The sequence below is a fragment of the Lathamus discolor genome, chromosome 2, assembly GCF_037157495.1.
Source record: "Lathamus discolor isolate bLatDis1 chromosome 2, bLatDis1.hap1, whole genome shotgun sequence".
Taxonomy (NCBI): domain Eukaryota; kingdom Metazoa; phylum Chordata; class Aves; order Psittaciformes; family Psittacidae; genus Lathamus; species Lathamus discolor.
Window position 1 is genome coordinate 92858077 of NC_088885.1, and position 18856 is coordinate 92876932.

At 40.3% G+C, this 18856-nt stretch overlaps 1 protein-coding gene across 3 annotated transcripts in view; it reads right to left on the reverse strand.

Annotated features, from left to right (window-relative positions):
- PTPN3 (protein tyrosine phosphatase non-receptor type 3) overlaps nucleotides 1–18461 on the reverse strand; it is a 111071-nt gene extending 92610 nt beyond the window's left edge. Inside the window, exon 1 of one of the 3 annotated variants that reach the window (XM_065667754.1) lies at nucleotides 18326–18461. The gene's annotated coding sequence lies outside the window, so the exon portion shown is untranslated. Of the gene's footprint in view, nucleotides 1–18143; nucleotides 18186–18325 lie in introns of those variants that run through there. The other 2 variants (XM_065667753.1, XM_065667752.1) reach the window with 2 other exon arrangements.
- Nucleotides 18462–18856: the final 395 nt, after the last annotated feature.

Consider the following 18856-nt stretch of genomic DNA (forward strand, 5'->3'; position numbering starts at 1 on the left):
GCACACGTTCTCCTCCTGCACCAAGAGAGCAGGTAAATGAAAAAAGAGCAACACTGACACCCAAATTAGCTAGCCATTTTTCCAATCTCTGCACATGCCTGGGTATCCTCACTTTAAAAGAGGAAAGCACTTCCTACACAGTGAAGGAAAAAAAAGAAGAGTAAACATATGACAGACATGTCCTAGCTTGCAAACAATCTGTGCTGTTTTTCAATCAGCATTTAAACAGTGTATGCTTTAGACCAGTGAAATCTAAACATTTACATCTTTATATCCCTGTTAGGCAATTTTTTCATTACACTACAAATCAACATGCACCTAGCGACCACAGTGTACCACACCACAAGGAAACCACTCTGAAAAGCATCCACCTAAAATAGCTGTTCCTGTGTCTTCCGCCCACTGCAAATGCAGTGGCAGCTATCTTTTGCTCAGTTCCTTCCTTTCAACAAACTAATACATTTAAATTCCAGGCAAAAAGCAGTGGCTTGGTTGGTATGCAATGTGGTTTGAGTGCCAAGCTTAGATACAGGCTGGGTAGCTGGAGAGCTGGGTCCCCAGCGGCATGGAACACCTCCCTGCACCAGGGCAGGCAGAGCACCCTTCCAGCATCACAAGGTGGGTCAGAACATTGGGCCACCGTTCAGGTAAACACCTGCTAAACCTTCTGCCACAAAGCTACCAAAGCAATAACACTTCTTTCTCTCATTGTGTGAGCTTTCTATTCACCGTGCTGGCACAGAGGTAAGTCTGCCTAGTCCAGTTGCTACAAACAATGTGACCAGGCTCAGGTGATTTTCTGACAGCTGGTTTCCAGCCCCAAATCAAGAGGAAAACACTGGGACATTGGAAATCTGAGGCCAGTGAAGGGGATATCCATGAGGAAGCAGAAGGCTGCCTGCATCCACAGCAAGCAGGAGCCATGCAAGCCATGACTGGAGCCTGGGGGTGTAAAATGGAGCGGGTTAGAGTGAGATTTTGGAAAGATGACTTGGTAAAGAGCTGCTTGTTCTTGAGAGAAGTACTCCTTTGGGTTTGTGTTTTTGCTTTTAGATTTTTTTGGTGTTTTGTTGGGCTTGCTGGTTTCCTCTTCAACTCTCCTACTGACATATAGTGCCTTCACAAGTAATTCAAACCCACTTATGTGGGTTTTGTTCATTTTTAACACAGCTATCCAACAAACGAGTGTTTTAACAAAGCTTCCTGTTGCTATCTGAAGTAAAGCAAGTCTCTTGAACCTTGCATTTACAAGCTTTTTAAAGCCCCCATTCACAGCCAGGCTCCTGTAATTTACAGAATTAAACAACTAAATGATTGAGAACGCATCTCTATTACCTAACATATACCAACTGCTGCTATTTTTCAGAGTTTTAAACTTGGAGGATAGTTTGATTTTAAAATTTCAAATCACTTAATACCTGAGACAACACCAGGCGTTTCTTAAATACACACAAGAGCCAAATTTTACCAAGTAGATCTGACATTCCCCACTCCTCCCTATGTCAGCTTTTGTATTCCTGGCTGGCAGGTAGAATGTTTATCTACTTCCCACAAAGCAATCTCAGCATGCTTACAGAGGAATGCAGGCACTAGGCCAGCATTGCTGGTTTTTACTGAAACAGGAGCGAAAAAAGGAGAGCTTTGCTTACAGCGTTGAGATCTGGTATCTCTCTTCTGGTTTCCCCATCACTACGTACTTTTTCATGGCAGTGATAAAGAGTAATGCCACCCAATAGGGAAATTCCTCAGAACTTAACATGGAAAAACTGGGAAAGGCAAAGAGGTAGTTAACTGCAGCACCTTCTCAGGTTAGAGCTATGATCATAGCTGGACTGAGGAACAGAAATCCACAATCACTAATGCTTTCTTTCCTTGTAGTTTCTTACACAACCATGCAACACACCAGAAGTATATTTTAAAGGAAAACATCAAAATCAGGACTACTTGGAAATATAATACTTTGTTTCTGGTTTTGCTTAAAACTAGTCGATTAACCAAAACCATGTGATACAGCATGACTGACAAAACAGCCCATTTCCCTGGAAAGAACTGATTGCCATGACAGCTTTAAAGGAGAAATTAATTTGAAATCAATTCTACAAACAATGTTGTCAAGCTTATTTTACCTAAGTAACTGAATAAAGTAGATTAACAACTTCATTTTGAAAGCTATTAACTAAACCTTTATATAATTTATGATGTGATCAGTTACAAAGGTAATGACCCCTATTCCAGACTCTCTACCCTAAATTACACCTCTATAAAAATACTCAGTTCACTTAAACTTACTTGCCTTCCCAGTACAAAATACACCTTGTCATGACCAGGTAAGAGGTCTGCTTGCCCACAATAGCTTTCTGAATGTGACATCAATATTTACACATGTTGAATGCATTCAACTCTCAACTGATCTTTGGAATCAAAGTACAAATTCTAGCCTGTTCCACATACTCTTTCCTACTGTTAATAGAACCTAGAATTTCACCCAAGTAAGTTCCTTGCAAAAATGGGGTGAGGATTCAAGTGTAGCATGAACTGCCAAATCTAGCCAAAACATCACCATAATTGATAAGCAAGGTATCTAACCTTTAACCATTCGGTAGCATATAGTCCCCCTTTTGAAGCAATGACAAGAACAGGAACCCTTTTACAGTACAGGCAGTTTGCATGACTAGACAAAGTAAGTGGTAGAACAGTTTTGTCGGGGACTGAATGCAGTGACAAGCTGGCTGCCTACCTTGAGCCAGCAAACACAAAGCAGCCAAAGAGAACCACAGTAGCATGCCTGAAAGGGAAGTCTAAAAAAACTTCATAGCAGAACTCTGGCTGGGAAGCAGTTCAAAACCTTGAGGAAAAAAAATCAAAAGGTAACACCTTCTGGTTTAATTCTTATTGCATTCATTAAAAAAAAGGGCTCCCCTTTCCATAAATATCAAAAGCATTATATCAGATGATGTTCAAATGAAAAAATAAATCAGAACTGATAAGGCTAATTGATTTAATTATTAGTGCAGGCTCTGAAGAGTATAGGGGGTTTCAAGCAGAATAAGCAGAAGATCCCATTATGAATAAAAGCATAATGGGATGGGTTAGAACAAAGCAAACAGTAACTAGAGTATGACAGCAATGCAGAGCTGAAGGAAGAAGAAATTAGATAAAATAGTGGGAGTTACCTGATATTTTTAAAATAATTAATAAGTTTGTTCCTAAGGTACTAGATCAGAGACAGGAAAAAAAAAATTAGGATGGGTAATGTCATTTGTACAAATTCCTACTAGCACCATTAGGGGGAAAAAAAATGTAGGAGGGTTAGACCATCAATTACTGTGACACACAAGATGGAGGGGTTGGGGGGGGGGGTGTTATTGTTGGGATTTTGGGGTTTGTTTAGGGTTTTTTTTAAATGCCCTTTGAAGTTCCAGCATCTTTTGTGAGTTTCCCTTCATAAATATTAGATAGTATGGTTTCATGCTGAGCCTGCAAGGTTTCCTTGACAGCACTGCTTTTTAGTCCTAGTCAAACAATGTTATCTGCACAACTGAGTAAGGAGGCATCTCACTCAGCTATTTAGCATTCTTTTACTGCTGAATTTGTCACTTGTTTTCTCCAGAATTACTCAAATACGTAGTCTACAGACAGCTAACAGTGACCATATACAGACATTACCTTCTCTGCCAGACATGCATACTATGTTTAGAGATCTTGTTTTCTAAACAGATAAAGGTTTGACCTGCTGAAGTTTAAAGCATTCACTTCTAACGTTTCCAGACCAACTCCTCAGCTTCACCCTATTACCACTGCCAGAAAGAGAAGGAAATTAAAACCTCAGAACCAAGATAACAACTCTAGTAGCACTATTACAACAATTGGCACAGAATGTACCAATTATTTTTCCCACTGCAAGCTTTCAACCATATTTCAGTACACAACAGTTCAGCAAACTAGCAACTTCCTATCGCCAAGAACTTTATGACCAATACTGAGCTATTAAGGAAAAAATGGCAACATTGTCAAAGGTGTACAAAATTAAGCTAGTACACTGTAGTGTACTAAGCTTGTGAGAAATAAATGTGTAGATGCATGTGGATTATGTATATTCTTTCTTGAGTGCATTGACTCAGAGGAATCGCACTGTAATTTGCTCTATAAGAAAAACAATACTAATTTAACTGTTTGGAATAATTAATCAGACATTTGCAAAGAAAGAGAGCAGGATATCAAAACACTTGCAGTAAAATTAAGTCCTTATGAGGCTTTAGCACCTTTTCCTGAATTCATGAGTCCAGCGACTACGGAATAAGTTTATTACAGTTCCCTCTTCATCAACTCTACTGTTACCAAACCTAAAAAATTCAGTATTGAAATACAGGTCTCATTACAAATGCATTAAAAAAAGGATAAAAAAAAAAAAATCATTATGAGCAAAGGAGTCATGTTTCTTTTGGAATAACACAGAAAGCCAAAATAAAACAAATTAAAAGGAAGAAAAGATAAAAGTTAATTTGGGTTTATTACAGCCTACTAACACCTCATCTGAAGCATTACTTAAGATTCAAATGATCAAACAAAACCTCCACACAACAAAAAAATTCTTCTTTTACTGGGCAAAACACACCTTTTTCAAAAATGTAAAATGTAGGTTTCAGACAGCCACTTCCCTCTGGTTTCCAGCCTTGCAAACCTCTAAAACAGAACCACAAACCAGGCTCCAAAGCTGGGCCTCCACCACCTTCCCCAAAGGCAAAGGCTCCAGGGTCCCAAACTCCCAGCACACCCCTGCGCATGCTGCAGCAGCACCAGCCCAACACCATCAAACTGTACTGCACAGCTGCCACTAAAACCCAACTTTGAGGTTCAAGTAACGCATTAGCCATGTGGCCGTAATTCCCTGCCAGGGCAGGAGAAGCAGGTTCACAAACAACGCCAAGAGACGGTGTTTCCAGAGCACCTGCAAGGTGTGGTAATGCAGAAGGGTCACAGCCTCACTGAGAACCAATCCCAAGCGAATCCTGTGGTCTGCCTGCTTGGAGAAAATTGACTCATTGTCAGTAGTGGGTGTTTAAAACCACCAACTTTATTTTAGGGCTAGTCCATTTGAGGATAGCAGTACTATCTGTTTGAACACTGTCTCTGACAGCTGCAATTATGCTAATGAGTCAGGGAAGAGTAGGAAACATCTACATTGGACATCCCTTCTCACAGGTAACCACAATGGAAGCATCTTGCTTCCCACTTCAAAAATAGGCCCTAGGTTACATGCCAGGGGAAAAAAGAGGTATGGTTGATCTAAATGCAAAGAAAAGCAAAGATATCAGACACAAAACCAAACCAATCAGAAAAAAAAATAATAAATCAACAGCAACCACACAGGAGGTAAAAAAACAGAAAGTCTTCACTTAGGAGTAATGCTGACCTTGTAATTCATTGCTAAGGGGAAAGGAATCATTATAAAACAGGCTCATAAAGTGTAACCATATATACCTAGTAGGCTTTGATTGCAAAGTTAAGTATTTGCAACAGTACCCAGAAGCTGTTAAATAAACTCAACCTGAATGGACTATGTAGCCATGTAGTCTCCATAGGTACTTTGACATGCAAATCTGCCACAGGTTAACACACAAGGTTTTGAATATTTAAGTATATTTTCCCCACTAAGTAGCTTACAGGACTTCATTATCTCTAGCAAGAGATACTGAAGTTCCATTCTGGAAGTCTAATTTTTTTTAGGTTTTCTTCTGCATTTCGGGTATTACATTCACAGACATCTCCATGCTAACACAGATCTTAGAATTATTCCCTGAGTCAGTATACAACCAAATTTTCTTGGCAAAATTTGAAAGGCAAGTTAGCATGCTGTTAGAGGGAATTTAGAAAGAGAACATTGACTTTTGAATAACTTCTACAATGAACTGCTTGGACAAAACCTTAAGAAGACTTGCTGGAGGAAGGCCAACCACCATAGTTGGAAAAAACAGCCCAAAACCAACAAAACAAAAACCTACAAACCAATCAAACACATAGAACTACCCCATCAGGATTTGTCTACTTCAAAGTGTCTTGAAACATACTTATTTTAACTACTTTCGAGTATACCTTAACACACTCAATTTGTTCTACAAGTACACCAACAAGTATCTAGCGTGTCTCTCTAGATACACGCTATGCAATAAAATCTTCTTCACTCATGCATTCATCATTTACCATCATAACCAATAACAAAAAAATGTGGTATTTGGTACTACTAGTTAAGTGCTTTCTGATTATATTTGACACTAAGTTTTTAAACACTAACAGTATGGTGTGCATCAAAAAAATCTATAGGAGGCAACCTGACTAAGAGCTCTTGCCTCATTTTAGACTCTGTTCATGTAAATAATGGAGTACTACTATTATAGTTATTTCTCCATACAGAACACACCTCAACTCCCTTAATAGTATCATTGTGTGGTGGTAATGTTTTGCATTGATGCATTAACTTATTTCCCACATTAATTTTTAGCAGGGAAAAAAGCATATTATTTTAACAATATTAATGTTATTTTCACTAAGCATTCACTGGTATTTTAAGAAAACATGGCTATATATGACCTAGATCACAGAATTATAGAAAATCTAGGTTGGAAGGGATCTCTGGAGATCATTTGGCCTAACCGTTCTTGAAAGCACGGCTTTAAAATAGATTTTCCAAGGTCCCATAAGGTCAAACCTTGATTTACCGCAAGGAAGACTCTACCACTGCTCTAGGCAACCTATTCCAGTGTTTAATAGTTCTCAAGGTAAAGATGTACTTTCCCTTGTACCCAGGTACCTAATTTAAAAATCAACCAACCAACCAACACAAAAAACAAACAAACACAAAAATCCAACAACAACAAAAAAAACCAAACCCAAAAACCAACCACAAACCAAAACCACAAACCTCCAAACAGAAGAAGGCACAAATAGGTAGTTTAGGACACTAGCAGCTTCATCGTCTTATTTCAAGACACTAACCTAATGTATCATGCTGTTCGATAATATAATCTAAGTACACAATAAAGACTAAAATCTCTGTATTGCAGAAATTATTCAACACTGGACAACTGTCATGTTTTAACACTGGCAATGGAGCAGGAACTGACAGGCATTAGAAGTTAATGTCTGCAGAATATTTATTTCAAGTAGCTACAGTTTATAATATACGTAACTGCTCAAATAACTTATTATTGAAGAATTTGATAATATACCAGTGACCCCGTTTGGTGGCTATCTCTGGCACCATTTACAGTCACAATAGCATGCCAGGATGCTTCTGATCATATAGGTAATGACTACTCTCATCTCTTTGGATCCTAGGCTGCTGTCTCTACAGGCCTGAGCTCTTGCTCTCTTCTGCTCCCAGACCATTAGTTAGAGGATGTAGAGTAAGGCACAGTGGTTGAACCTACGCCAAGCACCTGTTCATTCATCACCCTGTGGGCAAAACAATATATAAACCTGTTGAGTCTCACACTGAAGCCCTATCCTTAGGGCAGGCACTAACCTTTTTATATAGTTCACAGCTTCATGTCTTTAAGACATCTGGATTTATTTTTTTCTTTTTTTTTTAATAGAAAGTTTGCAAACTAACCAACAGTTGAACATTACTGGTATGATCTTCAGACAACAAAATAGGCTTAGGATTTGAACGTTCATTCGATCCAGTGTTGCTTTAGGTCACCTGACAGCACATCAATGTTGGAAGTACTGAAGAAACTCTCACCTCATTTACTCTTCACACATCAACTGCCAAAAGGGATCTCAACAAATGGAGAGACATTAATAAAGACAGGCCTGACACACTGTCTGACCTTATCTGCTGGTGGGAAGCACATTGCTGACTGCCTTGAAGCTGCATCTAATCAGTCCAGTAAAACAGGCTTTTTTTTATTACCCATGTTGAGTTCAACTTTGCCTTATAACATACAGCAAATAGTTGTAAAGCCAGTTTTTCTCCCCGCTGCCAGAAAGAAAAGCACAGGAGCTTCAACGAATGATGCACAACATCTCTAACCAAGAAAGGCCATTAAATAATTCTTGGTATGTGCACTTTGCAGTTGGAGACCATCAATAAGCACAGGACTGATCAGTGATGTGACCATCCAGACAACTGAGGTGGCATCTACGGGAACACTTCCTTCAAAGCTTCTGTAGCATGCGGCCTACAACCTACTTTTGTAGAGAAAGTTGTAAGCATAAGCATGTTATCTAGGGCTTAGAAATAATTTTACTTCATTAAGTAGCAGAAGGGATGAAACCAAGTTAATGTGTTCTGTCTGCAAATGCCTGGAGGATGGGAGGCAGAGGGAAAAACGGGTCAAAAAAAAAAATAAAAAGCTTTTGCTTTTATTTATTTTTTTTATTTATAAGCGAGGTGATAAAAAAAGATACAGTGTTGGACACTTGTCAGACTAAACAACGTATCAGCTTAACACAGCCTGTATCTGTTTTTGGCTGCTTGCTTTGACACCCAGAGAAATTTTAAACCTATTCTCTTATACTTGGAAAGATTTACTTCCTGGGTAATTAGAAAAAAATAAACACATGACACTAGTGTGCAACATGACACTACTCCAAGTCAAACACTCTGGTTAACAAGTAACAGAATTTGTAACTGATAATAGTAACAAAATCTCTTCCTCTTGGGAGTACCTGATGACAGAGCTAACTTTAGGGCCCAGCACATCAGATTCTAGAGGCTCACTTGCGAAGACCTCAGTTCAACTCCCTTATTAATCTCGGCAAAATACATTATTCACCAAAACTCCGGTTAATAAAAGGGTCAGAGTCCTCTTTCGCAATCTAAGGAAAATGGGTAACATTATGGGTAAGCTTGATTTCCTATATAAAACGGCTACAACTCCTCTACAATCATTTTCTTCCAAGAGGAGGTTTTGGGGTTTTTTTTTAAGAAACATTATTTATGTCATGTTTTCAGAATCCAGATCAACACAAATAACAGCAAGTTATTCTTGTGACTAACTACCTTTGTTAATAGGTCCATTCTGAATATAGATAGCTCCATATTCCACTGAATCATGCTGACTACCACAAAACCTTCAATTGCTCCCAAGTCAGATATATCTGTTTAGAAACCAAGTCTAGTTAGATAGTGACGCTGTAAAACCAAATGTACTGCTATGTCAGATCTGAAACCAATATACTCAGCTGAATATATATAATAATAATATTTTATATTATATAGGCATAAAATAATTATAAAATATAATTATTTTATTTTACATTATACATAAATATATGTATATTATAATATAATTAACATGTAATAAATAGGATTTACCAATTTACCACAGATTTTAAATAACTCTGTAATTATGTTATTCTGTTCATACTGTTAAGGAGAAATAAATAATTTTACATTACAGAACAGAGTTAAGTGTAGTACTTCCATCACATCAAAATGCAAGAATTTCACAATTAAAGAAAATAACAATAAAAAAAGAAAAATAAATAAATAAAAATACATGCCTCCCCAATGAGAGAGGCAGGAAGGTGTTTCAACAGCCAGGCTACAGTGAAAACCCGGAGCAGGACTTCCAGCAGTTTTGCTCTACACTTGGATAATAAAGCAAGTAATCCTTGGAAAGAGGCAACAAACTTCTCCCTAGTGAAACACCTGCACAGAAAATAAAAAAACAAGAGTCTCCCATCTTTACCTAAGGAATTCAAAATGAAGCATGTAAATTCACCTTCACATTATGCTATATATTGATAAGGAATTAAATCTGTAAGGAAATTAAGAAAAAAGCATTCAAAACACTGTATCTATTCTTGAGCATTTGCCAAACAGGTGAAGCTTGCATCAAAAGGGTAATATCCCAACACATAATCCTCCCTTATTACTAAGCACATAGTGTCTCTACAACCAGATGTCAAAGGTTCTATGCCAAATGCAACTGCGTTCTTGTAAATAGCCAGGTGAGGAAGGGTAGTAAATTCATCAAGGTAGTGAATTATTGTATTATAATGTACCAGAAAAGCACATGCTATTAATAAAAGCTGTCTATTACACTGGCAGATAGGCGTTTTTTTCACACTTGGAAGAAACACGATGTTGCAAGCCTATGCATTCAGCTACAAGAAAAGTATGATGCTCCCTATTCATTCCAGGGAGATACCACCTGACAGACGCAGTGCACCGGCCAGAAGCAGAATACTGTGAGTCGATTAAGCGCTTCTTAACTGAATAGTAATGGCACACTCACATGCTCCATCAGTTATTTGGCACCTTTGGTCGAAGGTACCACACATCAGCACAGAATGAAAGAAAAGATTAAATTTTTATCTGAACAATAATAAAGTCATATCTGCTCAGAAAAGGCATAAAACAAAAGAAAGTGCAACCTTTCCCACTATTAAACACTGAATCACTTCCTAGTCACCAAAAAAGTCACCGCGTTCCCCTTAATCCTAGAGCCTTATCAGCTCCCAAGGTGCCAAATCATCAGCTTCCTTCAGATAGAGATCTTTTTCTCCAGGTGTGCATTTTCAATATGAATAGGGAACATACATAACCAAAGCTGGAGAATAAACTCAAAATCCACTGAATTGAATGAATGAAAGCTACAAGACAGCTGCTTTACTACAGAAGTATTGCTGGGGAGCTCCAAAACCTGTCAGGGATTTTTGGTCTCTTGCCACATAGCGCGCCTTGACTGGTACAGTCCCACAGACTTTCCCTCAGCTTGTGAAACATTCTGGTAGGTACTTCGAAGAACAACTGTGTTGCTGAAGTCACATAAATCTGAAAGTAAGAAGAATCAGTTGCTGAAGGTTTTTGGGTTTTAATAAGAAAATGTCCACTATGGCTGCAAATACATAAAAATCCACACTTGTGTGCAGTTTTATTAAAAACTACTGTAAATTTAATATACCTGAAGTACAGGATCGTAAGTATTTTCACACATGAAACTTGCTCAATATCTACAAATCGGAATTTTCTCAGTGACACCTCAAATTGCTTATCACTTTTGGCACAAAATGGGAAGTATTGACTTCTTCCTCTCATTATTCTTCACAATTACAAATAGTAAAAAAATAATTGTAGTTACATCATTGGCATTCAACATTGTAACAAACAGCCATCAAATGCTCCATACCTTGATAAGCAGCCTACACTGTGTTGTTCTATTAATACTTATTTTGTTAAATATATGGACAATTTAAGAGGTATTCAAAGTCAAATGCCTAAGTTCTTCATAACTTTTTCAGATGTCACACAAACCAGATTATATTTACAGAAACATACTTTGAAGGAAAAAAGGTTTATGATCCTCAATAGGATCTTGCTGTAAGAAGGTATGATTTCTTTTCACACTAATCCTGAGTAAAATTATGTGCAAGATAATTTAGAGCGGCTTTACCCAAATTAAAGTTCCCCAGTGAGTTTCCATCAACCAAAAATTGTAACACTATTTTTACCAGGCACCTAAGAAAGGCACAGTTGAAGGTGGCAATGGGCAGAAAAGAGACTGAAATTGCAACCAGGCTTTAATAAGTATTTATAAATATATATATGTGTGTGTGTGTGTGTGTATGTATATATGTGTGTGTGTATATATATGTGTGTGTGTGTGTATATACGGCTGCACAAACTAAAAGCTGGCCCATCCTCTAACAACCACTGAAAGCTAATCGGAGCAACCTGTGATCACTAGGTTGCTCAAAGATGCCTTTCTTTCCTATAGTAAAGATTTCAGAATGTGCCAATCCACAACCACATGAAGATAAGGCAAGCTGTACTTTAGCATGTGCTTGCTGGTCTTCAACTTGACCAAAGTACAACCTGCTTTATCTACAGACTAGAGATTTTTAATGTGTTATCTAGAACATTGGCAACACATTGAAGAGGTTACCCTCTTCCAGATAAACCACTAGTACTGAAGCAACCATAACAATTAAAAAAATACGTGCATGCACTTAACTTCAGAGATATGTCCAAGTCTACCTACAACCAAAAGCTGTGCCTCTAGCTGCACTCTTACAGTACAAGTAGTCCTTTCACATCTATGCAAGAATATGAAAAAAAAATCAAAAATCAAACCAGAAAATTGAAAAAATTATGAAAAATATTTTGTACTGATACAATTGTAGAAATAGAAGCCAACTGCATATACATCCAATACCTGGAATAAGAATATTAAGCTTTAATTCCCACCCCCCCAAAAAAGAATTCAGTTAAAGAGCAGAGATCAGACCTCTGAACACACAGGGACAATCCCTGGGAGATGCCCTATGTTGAACAACAGGATCCGTATTCACACAACTGTAGGCAAAACAACACAAGAACAACACTACAGTATTTAAGCCCACGCGCATACAAGTCACAGCTCAGGCTCCCAGCTTTGATTCATAAAATGCGTCATTCCACAGAGCGTAACTGTATCACATAACTTGCTAGGGAAATAGCCATGGTTACTCATCACAGCTTGGTGCTATGAACCACTTGCTTTCCATAACACTACACACACCAGATTAAAATCTGTCTGGGGGTGGAGGGAGAGGACAGCAGGAAATCAATGAACAAGATGTCAAATCGCAACTACTTTGGTACATTAAAGTGAAAACAGAACAGTGTTTGACTTAGTAATAAAGTGCTTTACTGTTGATTTCCGTTGCTTACAACTGCTCTTTTTCCAAAGCTATTTTATAAAGTCTCATTTAGGTCAAAAAACAAAACAAAACACACAACTGCTTAATAGTGTAAATAATAAATGACTTGAAAAGAAGCTTTTTGCTTCTTATTACACAAAAAAATTAAAAGCTAGCTTTACTTTTGGCACATGGCATGTTTTATTTGATATTTAAAACTGGCATGTGTCAGAATCACTAATATTAAAGCTGCTACCAAAACACAGGAAATGCATTTGCCAGCTACAAACCTTGAAGCATTTTATGATTTCACACCAATTTTACCATTTCTTCTTTTTCAGAAGATGAAAAAGTAAAAGTGAAGCACACTTCAGTACTGTCCACCTCACCATTTCAGAAATTAAACATTTTAGCTTGTTTGAAAGGTCGTGTAACCTTAGAAGAGTAGAGAAGAGTAAGTGGAATCAGAATCACTTTCTGTACATCCAGTTTTCTTCTTGCACAGAACTTAAAAAAAATACTGAATTCATCTTCACCTCAAATGATTCAAAACCTCTTGAACCCCTTGTAAAACTGCCCACTATAATAACACATATGTACAAGTCTGAATTAAGGACTGGCTTTTGCTCCCATTTCACATGGATTTCTATAAGCATCAACACTAAATCTTAGTGGAGAAATTCTAAAAATGAAAACAAGTTATGCCTATGACTGGTAAGTTATTACCACAATACTGCATAGTATCGTTTAAGAACAGTTATCCAACCAACTTCAGAGCACACAGGCTACTACATAAAGTTAGGAACATAAAAAGCTGGCTGTCGACAAAGATGATAGCAAGTAGGTGGCCGTGACAAGGATTACTACATTACCTCTCGAAAACATACTGAACTGGTCAATAGAAGCAAGAACACAACATACTACTTTGGCTTTATTCCTAGTTCATGATGCCTGGAAAAGTATCAGTTTCACTTTTGGCAAAGCAACACCTTTCAAAAAGCCCCAATTCCTTCTGCTAGGAAAGGTATTATGATCACTTCACTTTAAGAGCTCCTATCAATTCCAGATTCTGAAAAACGCAGTTTCTCCAGCAGGGCTTTCAGTCATGCTTCACAGCTGGGGACACTCTCTCTCCTCACAACATAAGTTGCTGCAAGTGCTTGTATGAAACCTAAACTTGTCAAGAGAGGGAACTGATGAAATTACAACCAATATGACAGATTAACATATTGCCTGTACCACGTGCAAGCTTCTGTTTCTTGTGACTTCCGTTCTGCCTGCAAAAACGTTCTACTGTTCTTTCATCTTCATATTGAAGAGACATTTGCAGAAGTTTAACGGGGGAAACTAGTCACAGAAATCAATCAGATTAGCTCAATCTTGATGACTTTTATTTCAAACAGAGGCAATTAGGATAATGTGCTGGCTGCAGACTAAGGGATCTACAGCCTGCAGAGATCCACCACATCCCTTAATGCGGTGATACCCTCTTCACTTAAATCAATGGTGAGGATTCTTGGATGGAAGAACTGCATTTATTAAAAGCAGAGGTGTCACTATTGGATGAAGATGCATGCTGAGATAAGACAACACGGCCATGTGAGAAGGCCCTCAAACTGTCTAAGTGTGCCAGCTAAATCCATTGGAACTCTCAGAATGGTGAAAAGACAGATAAATTTCTGCCTGTATCTTTTCCAACTTTCTTTTTTTTTTTCTGGAAACTGATTTAAAAATACCTCACATCTTATTGAGGAGTGCAGATGGAGAATCTGTATTCCAAATGTATGCTCAGAGCCCAGAATTTCCTTGGACTTCTCCAACTTGGAAACCAAGAGCACATGGGACTCATCAGATGAATGAAATACAGCAGTACACCAAGCACCTACTAGGTTTTGAAGTTTCTCTAGCATCTTCTTCCTGGCCACGCAAACAGGAGCCCTTCATTACCATTACTCACGTGCAATGTTTAAAAATCTAAAACATAAAATCTAGCACATAAGCATGACCAGACTTAGCATCATGGTGATTTCAGCACAGCTCAAGTGACTGAAATATGTACAGAAGCATCAATATTTTCCTTAGAGAGAAGGCTCCAAGATTTTGTATGTAGTTTGGCAACAGAAGGAAACATTAAAACCAAAAAGAACTTTATAAAGCAAGCTATTGGAGAATGTTTTCTATATTACACGATTTCCTAGAATTTCATTAAGTATTTTCTGTGCACGGATATGAGAAGAAGAAAAAAAAAAGAATACAAAGTCCTGTACAGGACACGTGACTGAGTTTCATATTACAATGCTAATAATAGAAATAAGAACTCAGGTTCAGTACATGCTGATATGAAGGCAATGGTATCTTAGGCTATGGGGAGATTAGAATAAATTATCTCAAGGTAAGTCAGGATGGAACTTGCAGCACATCTGTTACTCCACTCCAACTGCCTCTGTGCCTGCTCTTTCCCCTCAGTAGACACCCTGACAGAAGAATAACTTACCTCCCATTCATTCACACTTGCCATGAGGTAAGATCATACATACCTTCTGACTTTTAGGCCTGGATAACAAGAAAACAATATAGTTCATGAAAAGCCTCCAAATCTAAAACAAAACTGCAGGCAGACTGTTACTGGATGATACTGACATTTCCATGTAGCCTGAACCAAGTAGCCTAAACCCTGCCTTTCCTGTGAGAGTAAGAGACAACCTCAGCCCAGAATCACCTGTTGATTGATGTGGGTAGCTTCCTACTCAAGTGAAAGCCATCCTGTGTACTAGCCCAAGGTATCCCATGTTCCCACCAAGGACTGAAACATCAGTTATGGATACTCATCACAAGGCAGACACCTGCAAAATGGGTGCGCTAGTGCTCATCAATATTGTGCCAAATCTTCCTTGTTGACTAACTTCATACACTTATCATAGAACATAGCATACATTGCACTGCTACACACAGGTAGTCAGAAGATAAGAGAAATCAATATTACAAACTAACACCAACTAACACAAGGAGAAAAATCATTTTTGTTTAGCATACTCAAATAGAAGTTATGGAATTGTTTCTCACTCAAAAAGACATGCCACAAGGTCCTACAAAACTCACAACGCACACTTACTGTGCTAGAAATAATATACTGTATCAATAGTCCTCATCACTATTAATCTTAAGTTTACTTTTGACTGGTCAATTTGTAATGAACAAGTAGCCCTATGTATAGATGCCAGCACAGCAAGAATTATTTGCAAACACACAAAGGAACAAAATAGAAGAACTGCTCACTGTACTTGCATTTAGTCCATCTTAGAGAACTTAACATCAGTGACTTCAGTACATAACACTCCTAGTGTTGCACCTATGTAAGGTTACGCTTTTAGTGCCTATGTAAAGCTATCATTTACCCATCAGTACAAAAAGTAGGTCACAGCTTAGAAATGTATGGACACTGTCTCTGCTATAATACTATCACTATGTCTCTGCTATAATGACTATTAAAAAAACACCACCCAAGACCTAGAACTAGAAATTAGTTACTATTTTAGACCACTGGACTGGATAAAAACATGATTTATCACATGACAAGTCATGGACATACGCAAGAAGCTGATGTTACTACCACACTAGCTTTTGCATGATCATCTTCTGCATTAAGCATATCACACCAATAACACAAACTGATTAATTAAGAAGCAATTACAGAGCTTTCTCGGTATGCTATTAAATTAGAAAGTTCACTTAATGATAGTCTTATTACAGTCTTGGTTTGTGCTAGAAGTATTTTGGAGGCACAGGGTAACAAGTTAAGTATTGTACAGTACAACACATCACTGTGATATTACCCAAAACTTCTGCCCTGAAATCACGAACTAACTGTTCTAGTCTAAGAACGTGCAAAAAGGTGATAAGAGGCACATAAGAAACCCTTGTTAAATCACCGAGAGAGATGACAAGTATTAGGAGTTTTTCCAGGAATCTACTGCCAGCAATATTAAGAGTGTTTAATGAAAGCAAATAGATCTTATCAACGCAAGATGGTGCTTCAAACGAGCTCTTAAGTGTACATTGAAATATGTGGAATATTGTATTTTTTCTTAAAGACCAAAGATGTATTAGATATTTGTCACCAACCCGTCAAGGCATTTGTGCCACAAGACAGTCCCAGATAATGTTGGCATCATAAAAATGTAGTATTTGTATTTCATTAGCAGGCTTTTCCAGATATGGTAACTAAGCAGACCTTTCTTCCCCACAATTCCTGTTTGTTAACGGTTTCCTTTATGATCTAAGCCACCCAGGTAATAAGGACAATTTGTTTCTTCTATAGACTAGTTTCAGACAAAATTTATAAAAGTGAAAATGCAACTTCCCTCCAAACCTAAGTATTCTACACGTCTAAATTCCCTTTCTATAAATAGCTTCTCTATGCAATACTGTGCACAATTAGTACTTCAGTGATACAGATATTTCTACCAAAACCAAGACAGTTTTAGATGATCAGAGTAGCACCAGTAGTTAATATTACCAAAGCACTAATCTGTTCCAATTTCTGTTACACAGGTATTAGAGCAGTAGCGATCAGTTTGGACGACAATCTGTACAGCCACGAGGGAAGCAACTACCCTAGCAGGGAAAACACAAACAAATCTCTACATCTTCGAAAGAGAGAAAGGCAAGGAGCAACAGAAGGAGAGGCTAATTACTTCAGATAATCTCAGTAATGAGAGGAAGTGAGAAATGCTGTAGATTAATGGGAATTTTATATTCAAAGTAGTATCTTTTACTGCTGTTGCATCTGCTTCACAATACCAGTAAGGTAACTTGTTCTCACACTTCATATATATGTATGTATTATAAATACATTATAAATACGTTAGGTTAAATTTTATAGGTATGGATATATGATATACTGGAGATCTTTGTATCTCCACACTGTAACTCGGCACCCAAAACTCTGAAAGTAACCACAGCAGAGACCCGGCAGCCTTTGGGGTGCGGTACCTGCTGATACGGCACCACAGACTACTTACGTCCGGGATTTGAGTTCCGATACCTTGGCAGACCCGTGCCGCCCGGCCGTGCGGAGAGGAGCACGGGCAGGGCCGCCCTGCGCCCGCAGAGCTACCCTCCTAAACCCGCCCCAGGCGCTCAGAGCGCGGACGGGCTGGAAAAAACCTCTGGGGAGAGGTGCTTCGCCAGCGAGTCGGAGGCAGGAAAGGTCGCATGGAGGAAGGAGACAAACCAGCCCTGCAGTAAGAGGCAAGCGCAGCGGGGACGGGACGGGAACTCCCCCCATCGTCCCTCTACTGGGGACCCGACGGCGCCCACCTGCCCCGCCGTAGGGGCAGGAAACGCGAGGCGCGGAGGGCGACGGAAAAAGGAGGGACCCCGCGGGGCTGGGCAGCGCCGCGCCCCGGAGCGCCCCAAGCCGCCCGCTCCCCGCCGGCACGGCACGGCACTGCACGGCAAGGCACAGCACAGCGGGCTGCCAGGCTGACAACCAGCCCGGCTCCGCCGCTCACCTTCCCGCTGGCCTCCTGCGCCAGCCCCGCCAGCCGCCCTGAGCAGCCCTCGCCCCTGCCGCCGGGCACTCCGCCGGCCGGCCGAGGAGGAGAGAGGCACAGGGCCGGCCGCTGCCCCGCCAACTTTCCCCTTCCCCGCTTCCGCGCCCCGCGCCGCTCACCGCCGCCGCCTCGCCCCGTACCTGCCGCGCCACCGCCGCCCCGCTCCCCCAGGGGGCGCAAAAGGCCGCCGCGGCCGCCACCGCGCGGAGCGGACCGAGCCGAGCAGGTGCGGACAGCGCGCCCGCGGAGACCACCCCGCGCCCGCGGCCGCCGGCTCCTGCGCTTCGGCTGGGCGGGGCGGGAGGGGAGGGGAGGGGCGGCGCGGCGCGGCGAGGAGCGCGCCCACCCGCCCTTGCCTGCCCCCTAGCGGAGGGAGCGACTGCCCGGCCCCGGCCGTACCTCCCCTCTTCGGCTGTACTCGGAAGCTTTCGGCACTTTCCGCCGCTTCCGGGAGGGGGAGTGGGAGAGGCGGGGTGGGGGTAGTGCTCCTTCACACCCTCTATCCTTGCCCCGCGGCTGCCGCGCATGCGCACGGGCGGGGGCTGCCTGGCGGGCGGCTGTCCGCGGCTCGGGCTTGTGCCGGGTTCGTGCTCCCGCAGCGCGGTGTGCGGATGTGCGGGATGTGCGGGATGTGCGGGATGTGCGGGATGTGCCTCCTGGCTGCGGGGCAG